A 7,427-nucleotide genomic window follows, 5' to 3' on the forward strand; every position below is an offset into this window, starting at 1 on the left:
CTTCAACAAATGCTTTCTGGAGTGGCTGGAATGTAGTGGTTCTGTTGTAAGGGATTGAAAATAGAAAGGTGGCCAGGGTGCTGTACGTGCTCTCCAAAAGAGCTTAGAAATGATAAAAACAAGATGCCAGTGAGACAGAGCAGGCTCCACCCCAGGTGTGGGAAGGACTAACAGAAGCTGAGTCTCCAGGGAAGAGAAGGAAGTATTTCCTTTTCAATGTGAATGAGGGACTCTAAAGGCCCTGATCTCCTCCTGAGAACAAAAGGAAATACTGTACAAAGAAGGAAACATGTGAGCGAATGCACCAAATTTCTAATGACCCCATGAAGACACATGTGACCAAGATGGAGAAGAAGGAAGCCCAGGACAAAGCCAGCCTGGCAGTGGGAACCAATCTCCCCAGGACTCATCAATGAACTTGGGGATAGAAAACTGAACTGCAAAATAGCTGAACAACTTTATGGGCACAGACTTAGAAGGAAACGTGTTTAGTTCAGAGGCAGCCAGCAAAGATGAGCCCTAGTGAAGCTGCGGGCTTTGGTCAAGACTCAGAGGAGTTACACTTCAAAAATCAGGGGACAGGAAATAACTCAGCTTCCTTAGGGATTGGCCTGCTGTGAACAATCTCACTAGCAGAACTGATGCAGGGATCCAGTACTACTGGCACCCCTACCCCTTTCCAGAAATAAATTTCTGTGGTTTCTGCAGCAAGATCATTGATTTTTCCCCTACACATTCTTGACCCATGTGTGGTCCTGAACAAAAATGACCTAATTCCTGGATGACAAGACAACGTGATGGGACTGAATCCCAAGCAGATTCAGATTATCAATGTTATTAATGCTGATACCTTCCCTCTTCCACCCCAAATACATGACACAATATGTGACAAGCACTTAGGACAGAAAGGAAAATGCGGGTGACAGAAAGCAAGGTAAGAAGGACAGGCACAATTCTGAGTGCATTTGGCAAAAAATTTGAAAAAGGAATTTTAGTTATCTCTACTGGCCGTCACATTCATTCATACAACAGTACTTGTGATAGTTCTCACCTGAACATTTTAGTCTTCTATAGCCACTTTTCTTTCTTCATAGAATTCTTCAAGGATGCCTGCTTTGTCCTTCAGCTGTTTGACTTTTGCTTCTTTGGTTGCTTTCACAGACCTCAATGCATTACACTTGTCTTCCAGGGCCTTTTTATTTTCTGTACAAACATGGATTTGCTTTCTAAGTGTGCACATGACCTGAGACTTGTTTTTGGTGAGATAGGAAAAGGGCAAGAACCGTGAAGGCAGGAAGGCCCTCTTTCCCTTTCCAATGCAAAGTCATTGTCACCAATATGGGGATTTCTCCGCAACAGACAGCATACTTTCCAGTTGACAGTTATTGGACCTCAAGACTCTCAAACTCTACATGCTCGAATTCACCATTTTCATCTTGCGTTTTTAAGACAGATATGAGAAAAACACTTTCCATAAGTAATGATTGCACAAAAATTTGAGTGCACCTAACAGAACAGGATTGTGCATTGCAATAAACAAAGACCTTGAGGCATAAATATAACTAGGAGAAGATAAAGATGGTGGGAAATAGTTCATGTCAGATAGCTTATAAATGGTTTTCTTGTTGGGATATATATATATATATATTATATACATCTGTATATGTGTGTGTGTGCAGACACACACACAAACACACACTTCTTCCCCATTCACGTTGAAAATTCACTGTTCAGCATTAAGAGAGAAAGAGACTATGGAGCACCTGGGTGGCTCGCTCAGTTGAGCATCAGACTCTTGATTTGGGGTCAGGTCATGATTCTAGGATCGTGCGATCCAGACCTGTGTTGGGCTCCACACTGAGCGTGGATCCTGCTTAAGATTCTCTCTCTTTCCCTCTGCCCCTCTCGCATGCCCTCTCTCACTAAAATTGAAACAAAAAATTCATAAAGAACAATTTAAAAATATTTTTTTAAAAGGAAAGGATTATACACTGTGGCTATCACCCTTTGTCTCTCAACTATATTTGGGAATTTTCTACATATCTTGGAGGGCAGAGTTGAATGATGTGATAAATTACCTAGTTGTGAAAATAAAAGATAACTCCTAGTCCCTGAAATAGCAAAACTCATCTTGGTGGTCCTGGTGAAATTCTAGCTCATTGTTCAGAAAGAGGTTTGGCTCCCAGAGGCCCACTCTCTACTGTGGGAAATGGCAAGCAAATATGCTGTGCCCACTTCACCCAATGAATAAAAGCCTCCAAAGCCAAATTACAGTAAAACTCAGCAGCCAACTCTTACCACTTCCTGATTCTTCACATTCCTCTCTCTCTGAGTTTGCAAGGCAACAAGTGCACTTTGAAGGGTGTCATTTAAAATTTCATTGAAGTGGGTTCCTGGGCGGCTCAGTCAGTTAAGCATCCCACTTCAGCTCAGGTCGTCATCTCGTGGTTTGTGAGTTTGAGCCCTGTGTCAGACTCTGTGCTGACAGTTCAGAGCCTGGAGCCTGTTTTGGATTCTGTGTCTCCCTCTCTCTCTACTCCTCCCCTGCTCCTGCTTGTGCTCTGTCTCTCCCTGTCTCTCAAAAAATTAATAAACACTATTTTTTTAATTTCTTTAAAGTGCTTATTATTTTGACGTTCTCCTTCAACAAAACATGTTGAATGAGTAATAATAATTCATTCCTTTTATTTGTGTTTTTAGAATGCAATCCAGGCAAAGAAGGGATTCTTACATTCAGTTTAAAAGCTTCATCAGAGAGAAACTTACTTTCTCTCATAGTTTCCTGAAGACATTTCCTTAACTCACTGTTGTATAAAACACGAAAAAGGAATCAGAATTAAAAAAAAAAAAAAAAAGCACAGTGCTAGATAAACCTATCTTCTAATGTGTGACTCCTTTCACAAATAAAGAGGTAGCTCTTTACATTTGTGAAGCTTGTGTTGAATTGGTTTTGTTTATAGAACACATGAAATAGGTCAGTAGGATGCTCTACCAGAGTGGCAGTAACCAAAATGAAATCACAAAAAAATATTTGAAAGGGCAATGCTACCTTCTGTTCCCAAATGGATATTTTTTCAGCAATGAAGTTCTCTGTTTTCTTTCTTAAAAGTATTGATCTTCTCAATTATTCACTGTAAACTAACTAAAAGGAGACAAAACATGTTCTAAGGCTGTTACCAAACCAGTGACCTCAAATAATCCCAGTGTATTAGCAGCACACATGATCTGACAGGTGGGTGTAACTAACATTTTAGCTTTCCCGTTGTGCCTGAAGAAATCAAGTTTTAGCAGCATGTTAAACCTAAGAAAACCTTATTTCAATGAGATTCCTATTTAAAATATTGTCCAAAATGGAGAAACACAATAAAATATCTTCTCATTTCTCTCCCATCTGGAAGCACCCTTCTTAGAAAATCCAATCACTTCAAATACTTATGTCACCACCAGAGATGAAACAAAAATCAAATCCTATCAACTTACATTTCTCTCCTCCAATTATTAAGGTACATAAATAGGTCCCTGCAAATAATGGAACAAACAAAACCATCCTTTAGTCTCGATTTGAGCCACTCACACTCCCAGGTGCTATTTGGAATTCCACACAAGGAAAGCTCAAACTGCTGCTGACTGACTGACTACTCGAAGGCCTTGGATGACTTCCTGCTGCTCACAGGTTGCCCTTCGTGAACCCTAGGCCGGGGGCCCTGGAGGACAAGGTCTTTGGAATCAAACATACGGGTACCATCTCAGCTTTACACTTAGTGGCTGGAGGATGTGGATTAATGGCAATTCCTAGAAGACAAACTTTTTTCATCCCAACGTGAGAATGTTAGCCTCCAACCTTAAAATTTTTTTTTTTCAACGTTTATTTATTTTTGGGACAGAGAGAGACAGAGCATGAACGGGGGAGGGGCAGAGAGAGAGGGAGACACAGAATTGGAAACAGGCTCCAGGCTCTGAGCCATCAGCCCAGAGCCCGACGTGGGGCTCGAACTCACGGACCGCGAGATCGTGACCTGGCTGAAGTCGGACGCTTAACCGACTGCGCCACCCAGGCGCCCCACCCTCCAACCTTAAAGGAATATTATTCAACACACACGAAGGACCCAATTACAGGCAACACATGTAAGCTCTAGAACAGACTCCTCTAACAGGGACTGATTCTGTCATCTGACCAGAAAGTGCAAACTTCTCTTTTGTTGGCCCAGTGTGAGAGCTCTCATGTCCTGAGATCACTCTTCTCCCCACCACCGCCACTGCATTCAAAGGGATGAACAACCAGCCTTTGAGGGCTCGTTAAGTGTCAGGCAGCCACCCTGGCTCTCAACAGACAGCGCCACAGGATCACCACAGTCTATGGAGCCTGTGCAGAATACATTACCCGCATTTGCAAAAATCTCATCTCCACTCATTCTCCCCTGGCATGAACGGCTTCCTCCACCTCAGACTCAGAACCATGGTTTAAACCTCTCTTGTGACACACACCCTGCCTGGCAATATCTGGCTTTGTCTCTAAGCTCAGGCTTCTTGATGGGCTTGTAGATAGAGAGTTTTCTCATCTTCACATTTCACGAAGAGCCAGGTCATGGCAAAGTACTCACTCCAAACCTCAGGCTCATATCATCACTTGTTTCCTAATCATTTCTATGTAAAATTACACTAATTTCATTCCCTCTACTCTGGTGATGTGTTCCTCCTCCTGATGTCTTAAGAGATGGCAACTCCCTCCACATTGTCACTTAGGCTCCAAACAGGGAAGAGAAAGATGAATTTCAAGAGTTAAAAAGTCAATTAGACATCAGAAGTCCCCATATTTATCCTTAGGTGAATCAAAACGCACATCAAGGGGCGCCTAGGTGGCTCAGTTGGTTGAGTGTCTGACTTTGGCTCAGGTCATGCATGATCTCACTCTTCGTGGGTTCTACCCTCCCATGGGGCTCTGTGGTGACAGGTAAGACCTGGTGCCCACTTTGGACTCTGTGTGTGTCTCTCCCTCTCTGTCCCTCCCCCACTTGCACTCTTTCTCTCTCAAACATTAAAAAAAAACAACCCACATCAAACACCAGTACTGAGAAAATATTGCAAAGAAAACTAAAGCTTAAATTCTTACCGTGATATTCTCAAGGCTCCATCTAAGAGGGGAAAAAACAAAATTAAATTTGGTGTCAAAACATATTATTAGTAAAAACCTATAGTTCCTGATAAGAGCAAAATAGTAATCCAGTGAAATTACAGTGATTTTATTTTGCATAATTAATTCACAGGATTAAAAGATAAGAAAAAATAGAATTTCCTATTTAAGTCATGTTACTTCACAATTTCTGTTAAAGAGCACAATGTAAATAGCTTTTTTTTTAAACAGAAAATTTGTTTATATTAAATGAACATTCAGCCTATTCAATTTTGACCATTGATAATACATTTAAAAAATGCTTTAAATTGTCATTTCCCTCGCTTATTTTTTTTTTTAAATCCAGTATCCACACTGAAGTTTAGAACTAGGATTATTTTGAATTCCTGAAATAAAGAAACAGGAAGGAAGGGAGGGAGGGAGGGACAGAGGAAGGGCGGGCAAAACCTTTGAGCTAAGACATGCCTCTTTTATTCTCTAGAAAGCTCTTCTGAAATACTACATGGAGTTGGCTGTCTGCTGAATTCATACAGAGTTATGGCACCTCAGGTGCCATGATTTTTTCCAGACTGCTACAAACAAAATAAAAGCCACCGAATGAGAAAAAGAATAAAACACGGCTAGAGCTAAAGCACAAGCAACAACAGAAATAACAGTTGATGTTTAAAAAAAGAGCAAAAAGAGCTCTGCAGACCTCAGTTCTCCTGATAAATTCTAGCTCATCAAATCTAGGCATGACCCGGTTTTGACACCATTAACATATTTCCCCATTCTAAAGTTTGAAAGGACGATGAGAGGCCGAGGCCAGCCCTAAACTCTTGCCAGGATATTAGAATATCATCATGCTATCAAAAAGCCACTTAGGAACCTCTGAGCTTCCCTGTCCCTTGTCACCCAGCCCCACAGGCGGGTAAGTGAAAAGGAATATGAACACACCAAATACTCAATATTTGTGTTTCTGTGTGAAGGCAAGTTTTCTCCAGTGGCAGGGAGAGGGGCAAATACTCATTTAGAAATAAATTCCAAAGTACTCTGTTCTTCCAGAAAAGATCTGCCCTCAAGAGGAACGAAGAGCCTAACTGGGGATTTCCCAAAGAGTAAGCAATACAGGTGAGGGAAAATACTCAACTCCAGGGCTCTCACCTTCCTGTCTCACCTGGGAGTCAATTCAGACTAACCCCTAGCCAGATAAATATAAAAACCTCACACTCATGTCCTATTTACCTCAGTTCCTTTACCAGCACATAACATTTGCCTTTCAACACAACTTACAAGGCATAGTAAAGTAAAAACCACACAGTTTGAACACAGATAGCAAGCATTAGAATTACACTTCCTATGGCAGAGATGTAGGAATTATCATCCTGGGAACTTAAAACCACTTCCATTCCTATGATAATGCAGATGATGAAAAAAGTGGACAACATGTAAAAAGAGATGGTGAATGTAAGCAGACAGCTGAACCTCTAAGATTTTAAAGTGATTTGAGAAGCAGCGAAGGCAGTCCTGAGAGGAAAATACATTGCAATCCAGGCCTATCTCAGGAAACAAGAAAAATCCCAAAACCACAATCTAACAGCACACCTAAAGGAAATAGAAGCAGAGCAGCAAAGACACCCCAAACCCAGCAGAAGAAGAGAAATAATAAAGATCAGACCAGAAATAAACAATATAGAATCTAAAACAACTGTAGAGCAGATCAATGAAACCAAGAGTTGTTTTTTTGAAAAAATAAAAAAAAATTGATAAACCTCTAGCCATGCTTCTCAAAAAGAAAAGGGAGATGACCCAAATAGATGAAATCATGAATGAAAGTGGAATTGTTACAACCAATCCCTCAGAAGTACAAGCAATTATCAGGGAATGCTATGAAAAATTATATGCCAACAAGCTGGGCAACCTGGAAGAAATGGACAAATTCCTAAACACCCACACACTTCCAAAACTCAAACAGGAGGAAACAGAAAGCTTGAACAGACCCATACCAGTGAAGAAATTGAATCGGTTATCAAAAATCTCCCAACAAATAAGAGTCCAGGACCAGATGGCTTCCCAGGGGAATTCTACCAGACATTTAAAGCAGAGATAATACCTATCCTTCTCAAGCCATTCCAAAAAATAGAAAGGGAAGGAAAACTTCCAGGCTCATTCTATGAAGCCAGTATTACTTTGATTCCTAAACCAGACAGAGACCAAGGAAAAAAAGAGAACTACAGGCCAACATCCCTGATGAATATGGACGCAAAAATTCTCAATAAGATACTAGCAAATCGAATTCAACAGCATATAAAAAGAA

At 40.9% G+C, this 7,427-nt stretch overlaps 2 long non-coding RNA genes across 2 annotated transcripts; one reads left to right on the top strand and one right to left on the bottom strand.

Annotated features, from left to right (window-relative positions):
• Positions 1–38: 38 nt before the first annotated feature.
• On the top strand, positions 39–6,699 carry LOC123380428. Its single transcript, XR_006586173.1, has 2 exons — positions 39–934; positions 5,613–6,699. It is a non-coding gene; the product is annotated as an uncharacterized LOC123380428 (long non-coding RNA).
• Positions 3,050–5,132, bottom strand: LOC123380423. Its single transcript, XR_006586166.1, has 2 exons — positions 4,073–5,132; positions 3,050–3,841 (listed from the first exon to the last, which is right to left on the bottom strand). It is a non-coding gene; the product is annotated as an uncharacterized LOC123380423 (long non-coding RNA).
• Positions 6,700–7,427: the final 728 nt, after the last annotated feature.

This window comes from Felis catus, chromosome D1 (genome assembly GCF_018350175.1).
Source record: "Felis catus isolate Fca126 chromosome D1, F.catus_Fca126_mat1.0, whole genome shotgun sequence".
In the NCBI taxonomy this organism is placed as follows: Eukaryota; Metazoa; Chordata; class Mammalia; order Carnivora; family Felidae; genus Felis; species Felis catus.